The 27,400-nt window shown below is 39.3% G+C and overlaps 1 protein-coding gene and 1 pseudogene across 1 annotated transcript in view; both read right to left on the bottom strand.

Annotated features, from left to right (window-relative positions):
- The window catches only part of LOC139639667 (uncharacterized), a 184,954-nt gene that overhangs the window by 69,331 nt on the left and 88,223 nt on the right, over window positions 1-27,400 (bottom strand). The window lies entirely within an intron of this gene.
- On the bottom strand, window positions 16,628-26,044 carry LOC139639674 (uncharacterized; annotated as a pseudogene).

Raw genomic sequence — 27,400 nt, 5'->3', positions numbered from 1 at the left:
TCAAAAGTTTGGGGTCACCCAAACAATTTTGTGTTTTCCATGAAAAGTCACACTTATTCACCACCATACGTTGTGAAATGAATAGAAAATAGAGTCAAGACATTGACAAGGTTAGAAATAATGATTTGTATTTGAAATAAGATTTTTTTTACATCAAACTTTGCTTTCGTCAAAGAATCCTCCATTTGCAGCAATTACAGCATTGCAGACCTTTGGCATTCTAGCTGTTAATTTGTTGAGGTAATCTGGAGAAATTGCACCCCACGCTTCCAGAAGCAGCTCCCACAAGTTGGATTGGTTGGATGGGCACTTCTTGCGTACCATACGGTCAAGCTGCTCCCACAACAGCTCAATGGGGTTCAGATCTGGTGACTGCGCTGGCCACTCCATTACCGATAGAATACCAGCTGCCTGCTTCTGCTCTAAATAGTTCTTGCACAATTTGGAGGTGTGTTTAGGGTCATTGTCCTGTTGTAGGATGAAATTGGCTCCAATCAAGCGCTGTCCACTGGGTATGGCATGGCGTTGCAAAATGGAGTGATAGCCTTCCTTATTCAGAATCCCTTTTACCCTGTACAAATCTCCCACCTTACCAGCACCAAAGCAACCCCAGACCATCACATTACCTCCACCATGCTTAACAGATGGCGTCAGGCATTCTTCCAGCATCTTTTCATTTGTTCTGCGTCTCACAAACGTCCTTCTTTGTGATCCAAACACCTCAAACTTGGATTCATCCGTCCACAACACTTTTTTCCAGTCTTCCTCTGTCCAATGTCTGTGTTCTTTTGCCCATCTTAATCTTTTTCTTTTATTGGCCAGTCTCAGATATGGCTTTTTCTTTGCCACTCTGCCCTGAAGCCCAGAATCCCGCAGCCGCCTCTTCACTGTAGATGTTGACACTGGTGTTTTGCGGGTACTATTTAATGAAGATGCCAGTTGGGGACCTGTGAGGCGTCTGTTTCTCAAACTAGAGACTCTAATGTACTTATCTTCTTGCTCAGTTGTGCAACGCGGCCTCCCACTTCTTTTTCTACTCTGGTTAGAGCCTGTTTGTGCTGTCCTCTGAAGGGAGTAGTACACACCGTTGTAGGAAATCTTCAATTTCTTAGCAATTTCTCGCATGGAATAGCCTTCATTTCTAAGAACAAGAATAGACTGTCGAGTTTCAGATGAAAGTTCTCTTTTTCTGGCCATTTTGAGCGTTTAATTGACCCCACAAATGTGATGCTCCAGAAACTCAATCTGCTCAAAGGAAGGTCAGTTTTGTAGCTTCTGTAACGAGCTAAACTGTTTTCAGATGTGTGAACATGATTGCAAAAGGGTTTTCTAATCATCAATTAGCCTTCTGAGCCAATGAGCAAACACATTGTACCATTAGAACACTGGAGTGATAGTTGCTGGAAATGGGCCTCTATACACCTATGTAGATATTGCACCAAAAACCAGACATTTGCAGCTAGAATAGTCATTTACCACATTAGCAATGTATAGAGTGTATTTCTTTAAAGTTAAGACTAGTTTAAAGTTATCTTCATTGAAAAGTACAGTGCTTTTCCTTCAAAAATAAGGACATTTCAATGTGACCCCAAACTTTTGAACGGTAGTGTATATAGATATACATATATAGTCAAATTCATGTAAAACAATAAAATGGAAGAAATTATCATTTGAGAAGTATGATGTGTTCTATACTTGGAATGCAATTCTTTGTTCATTTTTGCTGCGAGTAGGTTTGTGTGTGTGTGTGTGTGTGTGTGTGTGTGTGTCCATCATGTTAAACTGTGTGGCCACTGTTCATTGTCATCCTCTCTGCAGTCAGATAAGTAGAGATGGAAGACATCTAAGTTTTGCATTGACTCCTCCTCATAGGGAGGGAGGATAGTACTGGATTGGCCTCTCAGTTATTGTTTGGTGAAACTGTAGAATGAATGTTAACAGACAAAGGGACTATTTGGATTAAATTTGACCCACAGGTAAAGAATGATTGAGATTTCAGCAGAATATAGAGATAGAGTTTCCAGAGCCTCAACATACCTCTAAATCTGCCTTATTGTGCTAGGTACATTAAGTGACATAGAATATTTCCCTTAATTCAAGATACTGCAAGTGCGCTTCTTGTTCAATGTTCATTTGAGAGCGCTCTGCTCTGCAGCTGCTGAACTTACACAGGTCAAATGAGAAGGGCAGCGTAAGCATTTAAGGGTGAGGCTCACATAGAGAGATGGGCCACTAGTTGCGTAAGCCATTGGCCAAGCTGGCCCAGGCAGGTTCCACTGTACCATATTGTTCACAGATGCATTACTTTCTGTGCTGAGGAAACGGCACATAATTGTAGCACGTGTTTTGGTGGCTGATTTTTTTTTTAGTGTCATAACCATTTGTACATGTCATTTATATCAATATGTGAATTGTCCTGACTGAAATGGGCCATTGGTATTCTGAGACTTACCTTTGGTCTGCTGCTGCATATCAGGTGGATTACTGGGTACGCAGATTGTATCCCTCTGGAAGCTGCTCATTGGAGGTAGTAGATTTGACTGGATAGTATATTTCTATCGATGGTTGGAGGTGCCTGGTAGGGGAATGGCCACACGTTTGTTTATTTGTTTATTTGTTTATTTTAAGGATCCCCCTTAGCTGAATGCCTTGGCAATCAGCTAGTCTTCCTGGGGTCCACACCTTACATACAATATATTACACTACATTACATTACATGTAAAACATCCAATTTCATCAATTTACATTAATAAAATACTAAACTTATGTATATGTAAAATTTAAACAAAAAAAAAGAAAATAAAGAAGAAAGATTGAAAAAAGGAATTACATTCAGTCATTTCAGTTCAATATTGGGTACACTGTAGCCTACATACATTAAAAGTAGAATACTAAATAAATCAATATATTGAAAATATTTTTATTTTAAAAGACAAAAGACAAGGAAAAGATTACACTACTTGTGGAAACACACAATATTGTAAACACACGCACAAGTATACCTTCTACTTTTTCCCACTCATCTACAGGCCAGCAGATGCCTCTGCATGTCCTTTTTAAAGGATAATTTATTTTTAATTAAACGAATTTTGAAAGGTAAACTGTTCCAGTATGTTATGGCTCTGTAAATGACAGTTTTTTGAGTTAGTCCTTAGGCTGGGAACCACAATATGACCATTACTGGCAAATCTGGTGTTGTGTTTATGTGTGTTATTGCAATAAATTATTTGGTCAAATAAAAATACGGGTTTTTTTAAGTTAATAATACAGCTAAAAAATGTGGCCATGGTTGAAAAAATCCTTTGCTCAATGGTGAGCCAAGAAAGGCTAGAATGACTTGTAATTTTGCAAGATTAGTTTTGGATGCAGACGACCATACTATTGAACAATAGTCCAAGTGGCTCAAAATTAATGATTTAGACACTTGACCCAGCATGTGTGATTGTACATAAGGAGAACATTTTCTTGTAACTGCAATGCCTCGGCCCATTTTACTGACAACTGTATTGATGTGCTCAGTCCATGATAGATGACTATCAAGGACTAGGCCCAGCAATTTAGCTTTATCCACCTGTTTTATGGGTTCACCAGATATGGATAGCTCCAGTTTAGGCTTAGAGATCAATTTATATCGTGACCCAAAAACAATACCTTTACATTTGGATATATTTAGGACTAATTTATTTGTTTTAATCCAGTCATATACTATATTTAACTCACTAGATAAAACTTGATTTAAGTCTTGACATGTCGTTGCTGCATAATACACAGTAGAATCGTCTGCATACATTGTTATACCTGCATTATTCACAGCTAGGGGCAGATCATTAATAAAAATTGAGAACAGAAGTGGTCCCAGACAACTTCCTTGGGGTATACCGCATATTAAACTACTGCAATCTGATAAACTACCGTAGCTCCTTAATGATTTAATCATTAGTTCTAAAGGAAAGATAACTCTTCATCAAGGTAGTTGCAGCTTGGCTAAAACCATAACACTTCAGCTTGTCAATTAAAATGTCATGATCAATGACATCAAATGCGGCACTGAAATCTAACATAACTGCTCCTGCTATTTTAAAGTCAGCAATCCCCCTCAACCAATCATCAGTCATTTGTATAAGAGCTGTACAAGTCGAGTAACCTTTTCTGTATGCATGTTGATATTTGGTAATCAAGTTATTATTGTTAAAGTAATCTTGGACCTGAACATGGATAATCCTTTCCATAACCTTGCTAAGTGCAGGAAGAATACTTATAGGTCTACTATTAGGCCCACTAAAAGGTAACTTGTTATCCTTAAGTAATGGAATAATTTTTCCCTCCTTCCACAGTCTAGGATATACCCCACATAACAGACATCTATTCACAATGTGACTTAAAGGACCCGAAATGTAATCAGCAGCAATATTTAATACCTTATTGTCTAGATTATCAGTGCCTGCACTGCCATATTCAGGAAGAGTCTTCAACAATATCTTGACATCTCTATCCTCTACACACTTGAATTGAAACATACAATTTTTACCATCCATTATTTCATTACATATCAGTTCACAAGGGTTAGTATCAGTACCTCCTAGACCCTGCCTCAGATTGTTCACCTTATTGATAAAAAACATATTCAAATTGTTGGCAATCTCTTGGGGCTTAGTTAGAAATATACCATCTGATTCAACAAAAGATGCACATGCATTTTCCTTTCTTCCCATGATTTCATTCAAGATGTTCCAAAGTTTTTTACCATCGTGTTTGACACTGTCAATTCTTTGCCTATAATATTCCTTCTTCTTACTTTTGTTCAGTTTAGTTACTTGGTTTCTCAGTTTACAGTATTTTAATCTGTCCTCCAGTAAACCTGATTTAACTGCCACCAATTTAAATTTGTCCCTATGTTTCATTAACTGCTTTAGAGATGAGTCAATCCATTGGGCTGATTTAGTTTTAGCTGTGAACTTTTTCATAGGTGCATGTCTGTTGACAATTTCCATAAATATATTCATGAAAGCAGTTAAGGAAACCTCTGGATCATCAGCATTATATACACCATTCCAATCAACATTTCTAACCTCCTCCACAAAGTGATCACTAGAAAATATTTTGTATGATCGTCTATATACAACTTTTGCTCTTGCTTTAGGAATTTTGGCCTTCCTGCTGAAAGCAACCAAATTGTGGTCACTAAAACCTACAGGTACAGAGACTGTATTAGAGCATAGCTCAGGTACATTGGTATATATATGATCAATACATGTAGAGGAAGTATGGCCTGCTTGATTGGTAAAGATTCTAGTTGGTGAGGAAACAATTTGTGATATATTACAAGCACTTATTAATGATGATATTTTTTTCTTCCTTGGACAGTTACTGGCTATCCAGTCTCTATTCATATCACCAAGCAAGTATATTTCACTGTTCACGTCTGAGACTCTGTCAATCATTTCACATAATAGGGCAAGATAGTCGGCATCAGCATCAGGAGGTCTATAGCAGCAGCCCACCACGATTGGTTTCAGGTGGGGTAGATGTACCTGAATCCACAATGCTTCTACATCCTTCAGCATGAAATCAGAACATAATTTAACAGGAAGGTGGTTTTGTACAAAAATTGCAACCCCCCCACCATGTATATTTCTATCCCTCCTGAAAAGTGAGAAACCGTTAACCAATAATTCTGAATTCTTAATAGATGAATCCAAATGAGTCTCTGATACTGCCAATATATTAATTGAATTAACAAGCACCAAATCATTTAAGTCATGTATCTTATTCCTTATGCTACAAATGTTCACATGTGCAATTACCAAGCCTTTATTTCGGAGCTTTAAAGGTCCCAATGTCATTATTTAGGATGAGAAAGTCAGAAGTCAGATGTACATAGTTCAGGAACCTTTTCTGGGTTTGATGATCAACTTGTCGTACCTCAGCACTGCAGAATCACCTCTCTCCCATGCGGCCCGCAGCTCAGGCATCAACTCCTTCCTTTTCTTCTTGATAAGGTCGGAGTAGTCTTCATTAATGTAAATCCGTGTACCTTTGAGTTTCTTTGCCTGTGATTGTATCATCTGTTTGTCCTTGTAACGTAGGAGTTTGACTATGATCTGCCTCGGCCTGCTTTCATCAAACTTCCCGACTCTATGGGCCCGTTCTATTTCAATATCCTTTACATTCAAGCCCAATTTCTTTCCCAGTATCTCTTGTACTTTAATTTCTGACTTTTCCCAATTTTCACCTTTATCCTCAGGGACACCGTCAATAATTATATTGTTCCTCCGTGATTGATTTTCCAAATAGTCAATTTTTCTCTCAATCCCATCAAGGAACTCAACAGATTTTGCCAGATCTTCCTCCAGTTGTTTCAGTTTTTTTACATTCTCACGTAGCACTTTGTCCTGACTCTCCAGTTTTCCATGAGCAAACTCCAGACTAGTCTTGAGTTCATGTATCTCTTTGATTGCACTGTCCACTCTCTTATGCACACATAAGAGAGTGGACAGCCTGGCCCACACATAGAAGGTTCCACATAATGTTAGAATCCTGCTGATGTGGCTTTGTTGGGGAAGTTCTGGTAACCCTTCATTTTACAGGTCCCTAAAACTATTCCTAATTAGATGTTAACAAAAAAAAAATGTTTACACAATAACGTGGCTGCATTATTTGATCTTAAATGTTAGTAAGTTAGTCCAGTTATTGTCTTATTGGACTAATTTAACATTTAGTTATTGCACTGTTAATTACTAACAATGTATGAATGTATGTTCATTACCAAAAAAAATGAAATAAAAATTATACAACATCATGCGTTCATATGTTTTGTCACGTCCCTGAGAATGGTCTAGGGGTGCAGGAACAGTAACACAACAACCAACAATGGAGAAACAGATATGACAAGACAAATCTTGTAGATTTCAAATGAATCAAGAGTGAAGTTTATTCACAATGGTAGCAGAACAATTACAAGTAGTGCACAGTGATTATTTACAGCATTTACACAATTATGACAAAAAGAGACAGAGAGGGGAAAAGGACTGAAGGTGGTGCCAAAGGAACAAAATCAATAAAACAAAACATTCTGGCTAGTAGGTCTCTCTGATAAAAGAAAAGCAAAAAGAAATCCTATTCTGCCTATTCAAAAATGGCTTAATCCAAAATTTACAGAGGGTGGCACCCACCTCTAACCTAGTGCGTTTAACAGCATATGACTATGTGAGAATGTACAGGGTATCCTGTCTTACCTTGCCCTTTTCCCACCTGAACACAAAAGTTCAGAAGAGTGCCAACAAGTTAACATGCACAGTCCGTTTCCAAATAAAGGGAAAGGGAGAGTTCTGCTCCTGAATGAGAAGGGTGGCGTTTTATACACGCAGCAGAGTCTTTGATTGGACCCCCAATTATCCCATCATGGGTGTGGAGCATCAGGATTGGACTAGACAGCATTCAAATGGACCAATCAGGACAGCCAGAATTGGGGCAAAAACAGAGACAGACACAATCCCCAACACATGTGCCACTTTGGACTGGAACGCAACACCCCCAAATTGAAGCGGGTCTACTCTCTAGAATTCAGTAGTAATTCATATGTATTTACATAGTACCGGACCTGTAAATTGAAGTGGGTTTATTTTCTAGAATTCAATAGTAATTCATTTACATGGTACCGGACCTGTAAAATGAAGTGGGTCTATTTTCTAGAATTCAATATAATCCATATGTATTTACATGGTACTGGACCTGTAATGTGAAGCGGATGTAAGTGGACAATAAATCATACAAGGTGACCAAGTTTATTTTCTTTATTGGCATTTAAATGGTACATTGAAATGGGACAGCAGCTTACATTCCAGACCAGACCGTAAAGTGCCGGGGGATCAATTTTACAGATATAGAGACCTTCTCTAGCTGTAGCATATCCCAGGGTGAGTGAAAGGTCAGCAGCACAGCAATTGACATTTTGATGTATAAAGTAAATTAATTAATTAATTAATTTTAAATATTGTCGATTTTCTGAAAGTCCTTCTACTTCCTTCACGTTCATAGATTTTAAAAAATCAACGTCACTTCCACCTTTTGCAGCAGGCCAAGAAAGTCCCCCGGACCACGTGACAGGGTCCTGCTGCTGGAGCAGCCAGAGAGGGCCCTGTAGCACCCAATAATGTAATAATTTCCTGAAAATGTAATAACGCCTGAAAATGTAATCAAATTTGCACTTAACTTGATCGAAAATGTAATAAAACCCAATAATGTAATAACTTGACCAATAATGTAATAAAATGTCCTGACTGATATTGTAATAACATTATAGCCAAGGCTATACTACTTCTTTAAATAGCTTAAGATTTCTATAGGATATCAGAAAAGAGTTTGGTAGGATATGAGGATAAAGTGATAGGATTCAGGCTAGATTTTTTTTTTTATTGACCATGTGTTACATGCTAATTAGAAGTTAATTAAGTTAAGTATTAGCTTTACATTAAACAAATTATATACAATTATTGGTCGCACGTTATTTTATGGTACACTAACAAGACGTAATAAGCTGTACTTTCTATCAAATAAGACCAAAACTAGAAATAATATGTTCTTTGTTATGACCCTGTAAGAAAGTGAAACTATGTTAAATAAAGGCCAAATAAATGTATTTGCTCAGTTGAGAGCTCTCAGAGCACACTTGTGGCTTTTGCTTTTTCTGTGTGCAGGGCATAGCAGTTTGCAATAAAGTTTTGTCATACATGTAGTATACACACAGGTATCCAAATGTGTAAAGTATGGATGTGTATTCCGAACATAACACACTATCAATACAAATAAGTGGAAAAAGTTTTTTTTTTTTCTCAAAATGTTCTACAGTAACACTCCTCAAACAACAAAAGCGCAGTAGAAGAAAACAAAAACATTTGTGCTAGAAAAAAAAGAACAGAAAAAAATTAGGCTAAATATCGCCTTCTTTGTGGGTCTGGCCATAAGTTTACAGTGTTGCTAGAAATTTGTTACGTATTACAGTAAATTGCAAACTGAGTGTAAAGCAGTGAGTTGTGTTTACAGTTTTGCAAAAAGTGTGTTATAAAATTACAAACTGAGTGTAAAGCAGAGAACGTGCATTCAGTTTGGCACACTTGGTAAATGCATTGGCTACAAGTGTTAATGGTTTCAGAGATAGTGCTTCAAGAATCACTATCAGTGTTTAGGCATTCAGAAAAAACTAACACTTGTAGCCAATGCATTTACCAAGTGTGCCAAACTGAATGCACATTCTCTGCTTTACACTCAGTTTGTAATTTTATAACACACTTTTTGCAAAACTGTAAACACAACTCACTGCTTTACACTCAGTTTGTAATTTACACACTTCTAGCAACACTGTAAACTTCTGGCCAGATAGCCTATTTTTTTCTGTTCTGTTCTGTTTCTAGCACAAATGTTTTTGTTTTCTTCTACTGCGCTTTTGTTGTTTGAGTGTTACTGTAGAACATTTTGAGAAGAAAAAAAAAAAACTCCCCTTATTTGTATTCATAGTGTGTTATGTTCGGAATACACATCCATACTTTACACATTTGGATGTATGTGTGTTTACTACATGTATGACAAAACTTTATTGCCAACTGCTATGCCCTGCACACAGAAAAAGCAAAAGCCATAAATGTTTTTCATTTATACTATCAGTGCGTAGTTGGTGCTTCGTGTGCTTCTTCAAATGATGGTTTGTTTGTACTGTATTGACGCAAAAACACAATTTTTAAAAGAGTTTGAAGAGTTTTGCAAGAATTGTTTGCTTTTGCAAGAGATATAATGTTTTGCTGGTTTGGTGTAAGGTTTTGTGGTTAGTGTGTAGAGTTTTGCAAAAATAGCCTATAGTTTCAAAGATAGTGCCTAAGCAATCAGAAAAAACTGTAAAGCCCTGACATGCTCCAGTGCTTCTCAAACAGAGATCAGTGTGGATCAGTTTTTGTACAGCTTTGCAGGCTCCTGTGTCACTGTGGCTCTCGAGCACAATAATAAACTGCAGAGTCTTCAGGTTTCAGACTCGTCACCTTTAAGTACACTGCATTTTGGGAACTGTCTGGTGATGGTAAACTGGCCTTGGAGAGTTTGGGCAAATATTGTTCCAGTTCCATCATTAATGCGCCCAATCCATTCCAATCCTCTCCCTGGTTTCTGACGAATGCAATGCAGCCAAGCAAGAGAAAGTCTGTCCACTTTACAGGACAGTGTGACTGATTCTCCAGCTCTCTTGACCACCGGCTCTGAGGAGGTGAGGGACTGGCTCTGAGCAGCTGAAAAAGACACAGAGTTTAGATGATGGGAAGCCAGCAGACAATCAAAGCTCCTCTCCTCTTTCCTCCACTGGATACAGACAAGTGCACTTCACTCACCTGAAATGAGAGCCGAGAGGAAGACACTTTCTACAATTCTTATGGTGGGAGTCTGCAACCGGCGAAGCTAATGTGGAGACTGAGAGAGCAAAGGGTATATGTTATACAGATGGAATGGGTGGGGATTGTGGTTCAGTGTCGATATTTGCATCTTTACCAGTCAGATGTTGTGGTGATAAGTAAAGATCAGAGAGATCAAGACTGAACTGAATGAACATTGGCCTAAATCCTCGTGTTGACCTGCCACCTAGAAACAACATTACATTTTTGAATAATGGTTTGTGTGTTTCAAGTGTTTGTTTATCTTTGTGCATTAATAAAAAAAAATAAACACTTAAAAACCTACTCCAGTCCTTAACCAGGAGCCAGTCTGAGCCAGGTATTCTAATAATGGCCACTGAACCCAGAACATGTGCAGGTCTGTTCGTGGGATTCTCCAGGATTTTTAACCACTGGTCCAGACTTAGTCAGTGTCTTTCATTGACTGAAATTGAATATCAAACCATCTGTCTGTTTGAGTTTTACAAAATGTGAGAAAGTTTACAACTTATCACTACTTCCAATGTATGGCCTTTACCATGACCAGTATGAGTATTTAACAGCCAGCTCATATCCACTTGGTTCCAGTATCAGTCAGTTAAAATGAATGAGAAAACCGGAGCTGAACGTCTCATTATAGAGATGGAGAGACTTTGCACTGACTGCCCTCTAATGTTTTGAAAGAGGAACTGTAACATTTTCTACTTCAACAGAATGTAATTCACTTGTGATTCCCCATAATACAGTGGTTCTCAACGTGCGGTCCCGGGACCACCAGGGGTCCTTGAGGGGGTTCCAGGGGGTCCCCAGCAAACTGATGAATTGTTAAACTTCAGCATTATTTAATTTACCAGAAGTTAACACAGTTAGAGAATGTAGAAGAATGACTGTTCTGATCATAGTTTCTCTGTTATCTCTCTACCTGCAATACAGACAGTCATGGAGTTCTGGACAAAATCATATATGACAATAAAAAAAATCTCAGATTTGGCTTCGAGAGACAAGATCTCATCAGATGGGGGTCTGTGGCTCTAACGTGGACTGAATAAGGGTCCTTGATGTGAAAAAGGTTGAGAATCACTGCCATAATACAGAGATGGTTGTGGTTGAAATTCTTTTTTGGGTGATGATTTCAGCAACCAGAGTGTTGTATTGGCTTTGGCGGTTTTGTAATGAATTGATAATGATGATTTTCAAATTTTTTTTTATTTAAGTGTTTTATTGTTTATTGTTCAGTGACGGTCTCTGAACTGTGTCCATTAAGCTGTGTCATGGAACAAACACATTATTTTATTAATTTGATGTATTCTGCTCTTATATAATGTAATTCTTAGTTCTTGCTCTCTCAGGAAGTCTTCATTTAAAACACAGTCATAGTTCAATGCTACTCAGACAGATACCTGAGTATGTCTGTACATACAAAGATATTGACATATAATTTCCATATACTTGAAGCACAGAAATGAATCATGTGAAACAGAGGGGGGTCTAACAGCCCAGTAAGGATGAGTACTGTAGGATTTTGTACAGCTGCTCAACCAACTCCAGTCACTGTGGAAATCGAGCACAATAATAAACAGCAGAGTCTTCAGTCTTCAGACTGTTCATCTGGAGATACACCTGCTGTCTGCTGTTGTCTCTGGAGATGGTGAACCGGCCTTGGACTGACTGAGAGTAGTAGATGCTGCCACCACCGTTGCTGATAGTGGCAACCCACTCCAGTCCTTTTCCAGGAGCCTGTCTGATCCAGTTGATCCAGTAGCCGCTGAATGTGAATCCAGAGGCTGTACAGGTCAATCTGTGGGATTCTGCAGGTTTTTTAACCACTGGTTCAGATTCTGTCAGAGTCTGACCATCAACACCTGTCAAGACAACAAAGAAAACCATCACATGCATTAAGTTAGTAACTTTAATGAAGACAACGTCAAATCAAGATTAGTCAAAAGCTTCACCTGCCCAGCAGATAGTTAAAAGCAGCAGTCCTGTCCTATAGCCCATCATGTTAAACTGTGTGGCCACTGTTCTCTGTCATCCTCTCTGCAGTCAGATAAGTAGAGATGGAAGACATCTAAGTTTTGCATTGACTCCTCCTCACAGGGAGGGAGGATAGTACTGGATTGATTTTGTCTCTCAATTATTGTTTGGTGAAACTGGAGAATGAATGTTCACTGTACAAAGGGACTATTTGCGTTAAATTTGACCCACAGGTAAAGAATGATTGAGATTTCAGCAGAATATAGAGATAGAGTTTCCAGAGCCTCAACACACCTCCAAATCTGCCTTCTAGCCTAAGTGTTGAGGTGGTGATACCATCACCTCACCTCCTAAAATATTGTTATCAGTAATTATCATCATATATGAAAATAACAAATTGAATCAATCATCATCCAGTTTTTTGTCTTGGCTCTTACTAAAACCTACTTACACCCCTATGGATCCAAGCACCTCATTCATTCATTTGTGTTTGTCACACTTTCTCACAATTGCCAATAATAGTTTTTTTTAGGTTAGTATGCCTATGCAAAATCATGAATGTAAGTATCTCAATGCTGAAATCTAGTAATATAACATAATTTTACATTTTTGGTTAACATTATACAGGGTTGCTGTTTCTTGACTTAATCCAAGAGGTTAGGTGGTGTAGAAACGCAGCAAATTTGTTTTAAATTACTATTTTTTTCTTTAATGTTTGTCTAATGTGTTTTACTCTACTTGATGCTGCGGTTAACTGATGCTGTGGAAATTAAAGAAAGGGTAAAGGAAAACTGAAGACTTTGTTCTCTGGTGGATGCCAATTTTCTTCAGACAGTATCAGTTGCAGGACAAAACATACCACATTTGTGTTTACATACTTGCATAACTTTTCCTCTGAAGACAGTAATAAGGTCATTCCTAAGAAAGTGTTAACTACGTTCAGAGTGACCCAGACAAATGGGCTCAGCAAGACGATTTTGAAGTATTCCAAAAGTAATCCAAAGTATTTAGAATACGTTACTTAATTTGAGTAATCTAATGGAATACGTTACAAATTACATTTTAGCGCATGTATTCAGTAATCTGTAGTGGAATACGTTTTAAAAGTAACCCTCCCAACACTGCCAATAAGCGGAGTGAACGTTCTCACGTGGTTTGTAGTGATGCATTTTGGTTCGCTTGGATTTTTGTTTGTGTGAAAAGAAACCGAACCAAGGGGAAAACGCTCCAAGTTTACAAACTCATCAACTGATTCGGACCAGAGCAACCAAACTATAGGTGTGAAAACACCCTAAATCTCACCTTCTCTTGCAAAATAATTGCTCACATGAAAGAAAAGCACTTTACTGATTACTGTTAGTTAAGATTCATCATAAAAAAAATTGCTTTCAAAAATGTTATGTTTCTGCAGATAGAATTGTCTGTGGTTTTGAAATAATGATCAAGCAAAATGTTTCCATAGACTGAGTGACTTGAATGAGATCAGTAATCATGTTATCTGAAGGCCTATTATTATCAGTCAGGAAAGATTTATTTAGAGAATCTAGGATATATTTTATACATATATTTACATTTGAATGAGATCAGTAATCATGACCACCTGAATGTTAATTATTATTTTCTTCCATTCCAATCCACTCCAGTCCTTTCCCTGCAGGCTGTCTGATCCAAGCTGTGTAATAGCTACTAACAGAATAAGAGACCAGACAGGTGATGGTCAGAGGTTGACCTGGCTGGACAGTCAGAGAGGCTGGCTGTGTCAAGATTTCCCATTTCACACCTGTGGAAAGTAGAAACTTTTAGTAACAAATATCCAGTATCCAGTCACATTGCGCTAGAAAAACTGCTGACAGACATTTGATGTACAATCCAGAGAGACTGGACAGGATCCAGCTGCCAGCATGGCAGCTGAATTCACAGCATGATATGAACTCTTTATAGCAGAGAAACCAGGAAGTATACTTTGCATAGAATCAAACATATTATATATTGAAGTGGGTCTACTTAATAGTGGAGCTAAATAGAGGAAGTAGTTTTTGTATGTCTTTCCTATTACTGTCTCTCACTGTGTCTCTTCTGGCACAGTAATACACTGTTGTGTCCTCCGTCTTCAGACTGTTCATCTGTAGATACACCTTACTGCTGGAGTCATCTCTGGAGATGGTGAATCTGCCCTGGACTGACTGGGAGTAGTGGATAGGAGAACTAGATGTGCCTATATATGCGATCCACTCCAGTCCTTTTCCAGGAGACTGTCTGATCCAGGCTATCGCGTAGGTTGTAAAATAAATAGTTAATAAATGAAAACGCAAAGAAAAGAAATGTAGTGAATGTCTTTCCCTGCACTTACAGCGCCTCATCTGGTGGCTTCATGTTACAAGTGTTCAGGGACTGAGGGGTTTTTGTACAGGTCTACTGATGGTTTGTGTTAACTGTGGCACTCTGGCACAATAATACACAGCAGAGTCTTCAGGCTGCAGATTCTGTCCGTTTAGAGTCGCTGTGTTGCTGGAAGAGTCTAAGGAGATACTAAACTTGTTTTTTAGTGAATCTTTGTAGTAGGATGTGCTTCCAACTTTCATTCCAATCCACTCCAGTCCTTTCCCTGCAGGCTGTCTGATCCAAGCTGTGTAGTAGCCATCAAGAGAATAAGAGACCTGACAGGTGATGGTCAGAGGTTGACCTGGCTGGACAGTCAGAGAGGCTGGCTGTGTCAACGTTTCACATTTCACACCTATGGAGGAAAACATATTGAATATTTAAATATTTTACAGTGTAGTAAGAATGAACAACTGGTGTACTGAGATCAAACTGTTAGTGTTTCTCCCTCAAAGAGACTTACAGGATCCAGCGGCCAGCAGCAGCAGCAGAGCTACAGAGAACATGGTTGGTGTTGAAGCTTCCCTTCATCTGCCTCAACTGACAGGAGGAGGGATTGTCCTATTACAAGCATTCAAGGGTTGAAGAGAATTTGATTCCTAATTCATTATATTTGTTAAGATACATATTAAAGGAAACGTGTTAATTAATTCAAACTATTTCCTAATAATTAAGTGTTGTTTTTTTGCATTCAGCAATCATACAAGCATCAGCAAATCTTGCCACAGATTATTTATATGTCTGTCTGGTGAAAGACTGTCCAGGATTTACAACCAGACAACTAGGCTCAGTTTAAAGATTAAAGTTTAAACCATGAATTGTTAGAATGAGTGAGCTAAAATACCATGGTAAGCTTTTGAAAGACATTTCTATTGAATTAACGTTTAGAGGAGTAGAGGGCCTGGGTTGGGAGATTGAGGGAGAAAGGAGGTTAGCAAATGGTTTAATGTATGTGTGCATATACAGTATATTTGTATGTAGGTATTTATAGTGTTTGTGTATGTTTTTATAGGTGTGTATATACACATCCTGTTTTTTTCCTAACTGCCATGTAAAGAGAAAATGAATGAAAAAATGTAGTCACAAAAATTATATTGTAAATTATTTTATTTTGCATTAATTTTAATAATATTTAAATATTTAAATTCATCACTGCTCCATTGAGCACCTTTTCATTACAGGCAGCAATGCAATTAATTCCATCATTTCACTTAAATATGCCAAGATGTATTCAGTCATAACTTTTGAAATATACATGACAGAAACATGGGGTTGGATAATTGTTTTTCAAATTAACTGCTCTATCATTTGAATATGTTTTATTGACCCTTGAATGAAACAAGGGATATTTAGGTGGACACCATATTGTTAGTTTGATTTATTTTTTATTAAGAAGGGTTAGGGTTGTTTTATTGAAGATAAATGTGGCCAACCTTTAGTCACTCCTCCAATCTGCATATAGATATAACATATGCCATTTGACAGACACTTTTATCCAAAGTGCTTTACAGTACCATAAGTGCATGTATTCTTAGCATGGGCTGCCCCAGTGGGAATCAAATGACTAAGTGTGGTGAGGTTAGGTCCATGCTCTACTCACTGAGCTGTACAGTACCACAGGACTGCAGATATACTGTATATAAGCTTTTTTTTTTTTTTTTTTAATATGCCTATAAAACTGTGTTCAAGGCTTTACACAAAACAGTCTGAGCCAATAAAGTAGTGGTTTTATTGACACTGTGCTTCTCTAAGTGTGTTGATATTGTCATATAATGGAGTTGATTCTGTGAAAATTAAGTGCAGAAAGCAACTCTCTGACTTGGTTTGACTTGTTAAGTTTCTGTACAGCTTTGCCCCCTCATGTGTCACTGTGGATCTCGAGCACAATAATAAACAGCAGAGTCTTCAGTCTTCAGACTGTTCATCTGGAGATACACCTGCTGTCTGCTGTTGTCTCTGGAGATGGTGAACCGGCCTTGGACTGACTGAGAGTACCAGGTGCTCCTACCATCGCTATAGATATAGGCAACCCACTCCAGTCCTTTTCCAGGAGCCTGTCTGATCCAGTGCATCCAGTAGTCACTGAATGTGAATCCAGAGGCTGTACAGGTCAATCTGTGGGATTCTGCAGGCTTTTTAACCACTGGTTCAGATTCTGTCAGAGTCTGACCATCAGCACCTGTCAAGACAACAAAGAAAACCATCACATGCATTAAGTTAGTAACTTTAATGAAGACAACTTCAAATCAAGATTAGTCAAAAGCTTCACCTGCCCAGCAGATAGTTAAAAGCAGCAGTCCTGTCCTATAGCCCATCATGTTAAACTGTGTGGCCACTGTTCTCTGTCATCCTCTCTGCAGTCAGATAAGTAGAGATGGAAGACATCTAAGTTTTGCATTGACTCCTCCTCACAGGCAGGGAGGATAGTACTGGACTGGACTCTCAGTTATTGTTTAGTGAAACTGGAAAATGAATGTTCATTGTACAAAGGCAATATTTTGGTTAAATTTGACCCACAGGTAAAGAATGATTGAGATTTCAGCAGAATATATTAATATATAGAAAGTAGGCCTATCTAGAGCCTGAAAACATCTCTAAATCTGGTGGTACTGGCTAAGGTTTGGTATTGGGGTTATAAAGCATTATGAATGACCCCACAACCCGGTCTCACGGCAGTTCGTGAAATAGTCACGTAATTTAATCTATTGATTCGTGTTCATGGACACGATTTTTCCATTTTTTTCGTGTCACTCAGCACGACTTTCAAACTAATGTATTTCAACTGGAAGCATCTTTCGTGCCTGCACCACGTTTATTTTCTGTCAGTCGGGACTCGGGAGCACCCAGGAGCCTCAGCGGCCGTTACTATGGTGAAGCAAGACGCCAGCTGAAGTCGTAACAAAACCTATGATATCTTTAACATTTCTCAACACAAAAACACGAAAGTGTCCTTGATAACTCAACAATACGATAGGTTATTTTTAAGGCCATCCGTTTTAATTATTTCACCTTCGATTCTGAGAAATCAAGTTTTTTTGTCAGTTTTGGTACGATAGCGGAGGCTGGCCTACCCAAGAGCCTCAGCGGCCGTTACTATGGTGAAGCAAGACGCCAGCTAAAGCCGTAACAAAACCTATTATATCTTTAACATTTCTCAACACAAAAACACAAAAGTGTCCTTGATAACTCTAATAATTTGGTTTAGCTCTACGACAAATAATTTGGTTTAGCTCTACGACAAAGTTTTAATTTTCTCATTTCAGGGACACAAGCCATCCCAGGCCTAGTTTCAGAGAGCACGTTGAAGGCCCAATATATAAAATGAAGCTTTTTGTTTCTTTGTCGTAGAGCTAAACAAAATACATTGTTGGAAAGGTCTCGACCTGGAGAGTAACATATGTCAGTATGAAGATTCTACATGGCTCCTGCTTTGAAATACTGTCCTTTGAACCTTGACCTCGGTGCATGTTTGATGGCTTATAATTCAGCAACAAAAGGGGTTACAGACATGGGACCAGCTGTTACAGAGAGTTCTTGACCTCAGCTGTCATGTGACTATAGTCAATAACTGGGGGCACTGTCAAATATGGTTAAAATAAATTTTCACCCATTTAACAATTAGATATTTAAAATCTGATAACACAAATGCATTTACCATCCACTTAAACTCCTCAGTGGACTCTCAATTCTGTATTTACAACTTCCAATTCTAGGAAAAACACTAATAATATTTAGAAACTACAATTCCCTAGAGCCGCGCCGTGCAGCTTGATACAAATCAGCCGAGAGTTGTAGTTCTTCCGGTTTTCAAATTAGGGTTGTAAATCTAGGGTTGTAAAAAGATATATCTACTGAATATATCAAATATGTAGTACAGCCAAACTAGTAATTACACAGCATCTAGATGATCTATGTTAAGAAAAAGTAAAGATGTCGGTTTATTTCAGATATTTTAGCCAAAACAGGAGTCGAACACGCCAAGTCTAGATGCAGTGTAATTACTAGTTCGGCTGTACTACATATTTGATATATTCAGTAGATATATATTTTATATCGTTTTTCATTGTAACAGTCGCTGAGGGTCATGGGTAATTTCGGCTAATGTAGCTTCCGCTATATTCCAAAACTGACAAGAAAACTTGATTTCTCAGAATCGAAGGTGAAATAATTAAAACGGATGGCCATAAAAATAACCTATCGTATTGTTGAGTTATCAAGGACACTTTCGTGTTTTTGTGTTGAGAAATGTTAAAGATATAATAGGTTTTGCTACGGCTTTAGCTGGCGTCTTGCTTCACCATAGTAACGGCCGCTGAGGCTCTTGGGTAGGCCAGCCTCTGCTATCGTACCAAAACTGACAAAAAAACTTGATTTCTTAGAATCGAAGGTGAAATAATTTAAACGGATGGCCATAAAAATAACCTATCGTATTGTTGAGTTATCAAGGACACTTTCGTGTTTTTGTGTTGAGAAATGTTAAAGATATCATAGGTTTTGTTACGACTTCAGCTGGCGTCTTGCTTCACCATAGTAACGGCCGCTGAGGCTCCTGGGTGCTCCCGAGTCCCGACTGACAGAAAATAAACGTGGTGCAGGCACGAAAGATGCTTCCAGTTGAAATACATTAGTTTGAAAGTCGTGCTGAGTGACACGAAAAAAATGGAAAAATCGTGTCCATGAACACGAATCAATAGATTAAATTACGTGACTATTTCACGAACTGCCGTGAGACCGGGTTGGACCCTAATACCACAGTGACAACTGTGAAAGAAGATTCTGGATTACACAGCACATAACTACCAAACCTTAGCCAGTTATTAAGACACATAGAGAACTTCTCTAATGTATCATAACAGATTATAAATTCTAAGTCTCTGAAATGGAATAATGTCTTGTAAACATCAGTACTATGCTATGATGCATGGGAAGGTCTTCCGCTGTAAACATTCGACCGGCTGTCATCCTTATTGCTAGCTTAAATACTAAATTCGACGATGTGGGAACACTAAAAAACATCGTTCAGACGGGGTGATTTCGTCTTACCTCTTCCCTCTTCTATCGAGGGATGGGAGGATGACATGAAAAAGTGGCCAAGGAACATACGGTAGCTATTTCATTGATTCGGTTGCTAGCGATGGTGAGGCTATGACAACCTAAAAAGCTCTGAAGTACGGTGGCCGAGAGAGAGCACTGCAACAAACACATGCAAATAGACAAAACACAAGCAAATTAAGAAAACATCTTCATCAATTTGACAACACATGCGCTGCAATTACTCACAACACAACCAAATACAGAAACGCGCTTTAAGTAGCACAGACGACAATGGATCTGTTTCCAGGGCACACAAAAAATTTATGAACCCGGCTGGGACACGCTTGTTGTTCAATGAATCATGCAATCACAGTGTTAAAATTAACCAAAAAAACTTACATTTTAGCATTTTCCAACACCACTGACGAGTAGCCGACTTCAATAACTTCAAAAGTCACAAAGCATTGAACAACAAGCGTGTCTCAGCCGGGTTCATCACTTTTTTGTGTCCCCTGGAAAAAGATCCGTTGTCGTGTGTGCTACTTGCAGCGCGTTTGTGTATTTGTTTGTGTTGTGTGTATTTTCAGCGCGTTTGTGTATTCACAGCGTGTTTGCCTATTACGTTGTGTGTATTTGCAGCGCGTTTGTCTATTTGGTTGTGTTGTGTGTATTTTCAGCGTGTTTGTGTATTTTCAGCGCGTTTGTGTATTCACAGCGCGTTTGCATATTACGTTGTGTTGTGTGTATTTGCAGCGCATGTGTTGTCAAATTGATGAAGATGTTTTCTTAATTTGTGTTTTCTTGTGCGTTGAGCTCTCTCAGCCACCATACTGAAGCCTATCAGTACCTGCACAGCAATAAAGTTGGATGTGTACTGATCAAGTCTGTGGGTCATGACTTTGTTTATTTAAAAGCTGAAGTTGAGCCTAGTCAGAGCCTGAAGGTACCACATCACCAAGCTTGGGTTTTGGCTACGATGTCAGGGGACATACAGACAGCAGGATGTTCATGCATCGCAGGACCAGGACGCTCTTGTAGCCACGCAGCTGCTATATTGTGGAAGGTCAGTCACTTGCAAGTTCAGCACAGTAGGTCTAAATGAAGGTAAAACAGACAGATACCATACCAATTAGGGCTGCTGCAATAATTTAATAATCGAGTGATCGCGAGCCAATCCAATTATTTTGTATGATCACAATCACTGTTTTGTTTTCATCTAAAGAATTGTCCTCTTGTCAAAAGCAAAAATCAAGTTGGTCAAAGTTTATGTTCTGTTGACTAGGTCATTACTTGGATTCAAATCCCGCTGCCTGTTAAATAGTAATACAGGAAAAGACAGGGATGTCATGCACTGATGTGCAAAGAAAGTGGAATGCAAGGACAAGAAAAAATGTAGGACAGAGGAAGCTCAAACACATACATTTCAAGCATCACCAACCAGGCCACACCCAGGGGTTAAAGTGGGATTTGGCAGGTGGGGGAACCCTGTTTCCGGTGGGGGGGGGGGGTGTACTCACTCTCACTCCTGCCTGCGTGTGCACGGCGCGAGAGGAGAGGGAGAGACGCAGAAGAGCCGTTGACTGGGATTACGCCCGGGCTACATCGCCTACCTCTACCTGTGCGTGACGGCTACCACGCTGACCTGCTGCCGCTCACACGCCTGTGGTGTCCACACAGACAGCGTTGCTGCTGCGGTGTTGCCTTCCAGCCCTATCTTTAGGGCCCGAGCACCGACTTTGGTGCGAAGCCCTATTGTATTTCGTTCATGGAATTAAAAATCGCGTTTTTGAGGGGCTAAAGGTGCTCGAAAACAAACTTTGCACACACGTCAGAAGTGGCGAAAAATTATATATTTAATGGGTCTTGCGCATGTACTTGTCTAAAGTACTCTGTCGTACTTTAACAAACTCCTCCTAGGGGGTTGATCGGATCCACGTCAAACTTGGTCAGCGTGTATAAAAGACCTTAACGATGAAAAGTTGTGCAAAGCTTGAGTTTCCGTCGCACGGCGTGGGCGTGGCGAGGCGTAGAATTTCCATGTTTCACCACGAAACAGGAAGTGGTGTGTAACTCGACTGTACATGGTAAAATCTGGCTCAAACTTCACATGATTGATAATGGTGCCAGCCTGAACACATCTACATGCCAATATTCAGTTATGGTCATAGCGCCACCTACTGGCAACAAATTACATGTTTTATACTGTGCTGTACTCCTAGCGGGTTGACCAGATCCACTTCAAATGTGGTCAGAAAAGCCTTAAGACCTTGATGATGCTTCATTGTGAAGATTGGGAGTTTTCATCGAACGGTGTTGCCCTGGCGGCACGGCAAATTTCGATGTTTCGCCATTAAACAGGAAGCTGTGTTAACTTGAGTGTACATTGTCCAATCTGCACCAAATTTCACATGAGAGACAAGAGTCCAGGCCTGAGGACATCTACATGCCAATTAGGAGTCCTAGTCATTGCGCCACCTACTGGAAACAGGAAGTAAACCATGTGTGACAATCATCATTTGATTTACGTGGAATTTTCATGGTGTGGGCCACTTTGACTGGTCGGTGTCCAGTAACGACGCCGCGGCTGCGGCACACCCTGACGTGCACAAAGGTGCGAGGGCCCGATCATCGCTGCTTGCAGCTTTAATTCTACATTGAGTTTGTTTCTACGTGGTTTTTGTTTACCCTCGTTCAGAGAGAGAGAGAGAGAGAGAGCACACCGGAAAAATACTGCCCTTCACCTGATGTTCTTTTAACTTATTAACATAATATAATTATAGCCTACTATGACTACCGTATTTCCACAATTAAAAGCCGGGACTCCACTAATTTAGCCGTACAACACGGTCCTGCAAATATTTAACAATCGAAGCCTTGTGTTAACAAATGAAGGGATTCTGTCCACAGAAACACTAGAGGGCTTTTAATTTGAAACGGAAACAGAAAGTGTTGAGTAAAAAAAAAATTTTTTTTTTTCATGTCTGTGACGTATTCTACAGATATAGACATTGAAACTGTACTGTGGCAATAATGATGGTGATTCTCATTTGGATAGTCATGATGCCATATGCTCACAGACCCCCACGGGGGATTGTGGACCCTCATCTATTTCACATGATTTTTCTCCTGAACTGATATGGTGACAACAGTTAAAAGAAGGGATGATAAGATAAGATAAGATAAGATACAATGCGATATGATTAGCCTAACTAATACAAATCAGTATTATTTATATTCATTATTATTACCATTCAAATTATTATTCTTTAAACCTTTTCTATCCAGGTAAATTTGACTAATCATGCATGCATTCATTCACCACACCTGGGAGCTGCCCAGTGCAGCCACAGTCTTCTACTGTTGGCCACTGGACTGCTCCATTTGAGCAGTTTGGTATTGAGAACCTTGCTCAATTGTACCTCAATTGGAGCTGTAGAAATTGGTTCTTTAATATTTGTGAGGATGCTTAGCCATTACTTCTCCATGGTTGATAAAGGAGACAGAGATGGGGTCAGGCAAGGACCTAGAGGGTGGGTGGGGGGGCTTGGCACAAGAGGATGGGAGGGGGTGGGATGTGTGTGTGTGTGTGTGGAAGGTTAGACAGGGAGACGCTCTGAGGCAGCCTGCTGGGCATGGTGCCCTGCTTCCCTGTCGCCGGCCCCTTGGCACTTCGACTGGCAGCAGCATGCTGTGACTCCATCCCAGCAACAGCGTCACAGATTTGGGCTGGATGCCACAGGGTCCCCAGCCAATCGGGGCACACACAGAACCAGATCACACCAGAGGTATGCAATGGTAAGCCTGGATGAGCTTAGTCTCATCCCTCCCAGATGTGAATTCCTTCAAACCCACAAGGTACACAAATGCAGACACAAACATGCAGCTCTCACTCACACACACAGTCTGTACGCAGTCGTAGAGTGTGTGTGAGAGAGACAGAGAGAGAGACAGGGAGGGAGAGAGTACAAAAACACAGTCATCCACATACACCATTCTTCCTAATATGACAGTCTCTGTGGTGTCAAGGGGATGTGACCCTGCATCTTGCCATTTGATATTTCCAGTTGATTTCAGACCTGGGAGCATCTGCATACATACCAGAGCACATTACTACACATGACTAGCCTTTCACATGGGAACTGGCAAATCACTACTGCTAAATGCAGAGCCATGTCTCCCTCTTGTGGACGATGTGTGTAATACAGGGGATCAGTGAGACTGCAACTGATGCTGGGACAATGATACAGTATGTGTCGCTCTAGAGTAAATAGTGTTTCATATCAAGCGCTTTAAAAAAATATTTGACATGCAAGTTTGTGTAATCGCTAGTTTCGTTTTATTCAAAGAGGTGAAAATATGACAGACTTTGCTTTCAACAGCTGAAGTTTTATTTTTCTAAGCTGCAAGAATATATCCAATGTTAGACTACCAACATACACTGAAAAAAAAAAAAAAAATGAAGAGAAAGGATTATAGTATGAACAAATTATATAAAATACAGTAAATGAAATGTGAACCTAATGAAAATGGATTAACCAAACTAATTATATGCCATCAAAAATAAGAAAATCTACATTCAGGTAATAAAATAGGATCTTTCCAGAGGTTTTCATCATGAGGTAGCCAGTTGACTGGGGACAGACAAAGTTGGCTTTGGATGCTGAATTTCCCCTTTGGGCCTCTGTGGGGTTCACTGGTGTTGTAGTCCAACAGCTGTGTGGTGTCATCAAAAAGCCAGGTGATGTTGATGGATGCAGGGCTGAAGCCATACACCAGGCACACAAGCTCACTAGCACCATGCAGCAAGGTGGCTGCTGGTTACAGACACTTGTGTATATGCATGTCAAGTCTTGGCTGATACATTCAGAAAGCTCTTCATAGTCTCTGTCCCATTGCTATGACTCAGTGGTGCTTCTGTGAGCACATTCAGAGAAGATTTAATCCCACCCACTTTCCAGGTGATGGAGAAATCCTCAAGATTTGGACCAACCAGAAGACAGGTGATAGTCACCAATCCATCTTTGTGCAGCTCCTGGGGAGGTGGGCCCTGAACATGAACACCAACTGTCTGAGATGATGCTGGAGTCACTGAAAAAAAGGAAAATGGTGTTTAAGTTTTTTCCTTCACAGTAGCTGAAGAAAAACAGCTGAAGGTTCCAGTGAACACTGTGATGTACTCCACCTTAAACAAGGACTATTAGTAAAAGGTCTCATGTTATTAATGGATGTTTCATAAATTGCATAACATGTAAAATCATTATTTTCTTATTTTGCAGGTGGATGAATTTGTTTCTTTCCTTGTCTTTTGTGATGATGTCTTTTGTGACTGTTTTGTGTATAGACTTGTCAGACACTTCACAAGTAAAGACCTCTCCAATTTTCCACCCTGAGGGACGTTCAGGTGACTGGTTACTGCCACACATCCATCTGCACCCATCCGGATGTCATTAGTTGATGCAAATCTATGCTGAGACCCAGAAAGCCATTTAATGTGAGGGTTAAAGCCCCATCCAGACCATAATAGTTTCTGTGGTCTTGATTCTTCACTGGGAGCTAGAAGGAGCTCGATTGATGGGTCGCCTTAATATCCCACCACAAAAAAAATATATGATTATGATATTATTCTGTATCATTTCAGCAACAAGTGTTGGGCAAACTCATCAAAGTATATTTGACCTCAAAAGCATTAACACTGACTATTTCACAGAGCAACTTAATATGTTGAACACATTCTATCAGAAACCACAGGGATACATCACTAATGAATTTGCTCTACATTATTACGGCAGCGTATTACTTATTAAGTAATATCAGAAAAAAAAAAATACCACTATGCCCCACCACATGAACACTGCCTATATCACACTTATTCCGAAACCAAACAAAGACCTTACCCAATGCTTCAACTATCGCCCCATATCATTAATTAACATGGACATAAAAATTATAAGCAAAGCTTTATCAATTAGACTAGAGTCAGTTATCTCATCACTTATACACACAGATCAAACTGGTTTCATTAAGGGTAGACATTCCTCAGATAATACAAGATTATTTAACTTAATCAACTACTACAACACTACCTCCCCAAAAGATCCACCCTTCATTATAGTATCCCTTGATGCTGAAAAGGCGTTTGACAGGGTAGACTGGTCCTTTCTCTTCACCTCCCTCAACCACTTTGGATTCGGGTCATATTTCATCAATTGGAAAAAAACACTATACAACTCACCAACTGCATCTGTCATAACCAGTGGTCATATATCAAATCCATTCCAACTACTGTTTGCACTTTTTATTGAACCCCTGGCTACCTCCATTAGGCAATGCGACAATATTACAGGCATCCAATCAAAGTCATATCACCATAAAATCAGTTTGTACGCCGATGATATCCTACTATACATCACAAATCCCTCATCCTCTCTTATATCAGTCCATAATCTGATTAGTAACTATAGCAGGGTGTCTGGCTACTCCATCAACTGGACAAAATCCGAGATTCTACCTATAACCAAACTCAACTGGGATGCCGTGGTCAGGGACTCCCCTTTCAAACGTACAGCAAAATCCATTAAATACCTTGGAATTCACATCTCACCAAATTTAAACAAATTGTTCAAACTCAACTATGTCCACTTGTTACAAGAATTAAAAGACAATTTAGAAAGATGGAACAAATTACCCCTAAACCTGATTGGCCGAATATCTACAGTAAAAATTAACATCCTCCCGAAAATCAGCTACCTGTTTAGCATGGCCCCCATCATCCCACCCCCAGGCTGGTTCTCCTCCCTTAATAGTGCAGTCACAGAATTTGACTGGAAAAAGCAAAAACCCAGAATTATACTATCCACTCTCCAAAAACCCAAGCAACTCGGAGGACTAGGAGCCCCTAACTTCTTCTACTACTTCCTTTCAAATCAGTTAATATTCATCCGGCACTGTACAAGCAACCCAAATCCACCCTGGCTAGACATAGAAAATAACCTGGTTCAAAAGTTGGGCATCACAAATCTTCCATTCATAGACAAATCAATAAAAAAACCATAGCAATTGCAAGAATAATATTACCATTAATACCACCCTAACCGCTTGGTGGAAGTCAAACAACATTCTCCACTACAGCCCCTCACCATCCACCCATACTCCATTATGGCACAATCCCATGTTTCAAATTAACAACAAACCCATTCATTTTCCAACATGGAATCAAAGAGGAGTAACCACCCTGGGACAGTTATTCAGTGATGGCTTGCTCATGACCTTCGACCTCATCCAAAGAAAATATAGCATACCAGATCACTGCCATTTCCAGTATATCCAGTTAAAAAAAGTCATAAAGAAAAAGATTAACATCAGAAATGTTAATAATCATAGCTCCCCCCTATATCTAAAGCTACAATCCCTCAAACCTCAAAAAATATTAGCTCAAATTTACAAACTCTTAACATCAGAAGACAGCTCTATATCAATTCCAATTGACAAATGGTCCATAGACATAAATAACCCCCATCACAAAATCAATTGGCAAAGTATATGCAATAACATATTTTCAATGACATGCAATTCCAAAATTCAACTAATACAGTATAAAGTCCTTC

The sequence above is a fragment of the Centroberyx affinis genome, unplaced genomic scaffold (assembly GCF_046629955.1).
Source record: "Centroberyx affinis isolate AG114_WGS23_722 - 3 ecotype Tasmania unplaced genomic scaffold, CSIRO-AGI_Caff_v1 ptg007549l_1, whole genome shotgun sequence".
Taxonomy (NCBI): domain Eukaryota; kingdom Metazoa; phylum Chordata; class Actinopteri; order Beryciformes; family Berycidae; genus Centroberyx; species Centroberyx affinis.
The sequence above is the reverse complement of the archived record's forward strand: the minus strand, read 5'-3'. Positions and strand labels throughout refer to the sequence as shown.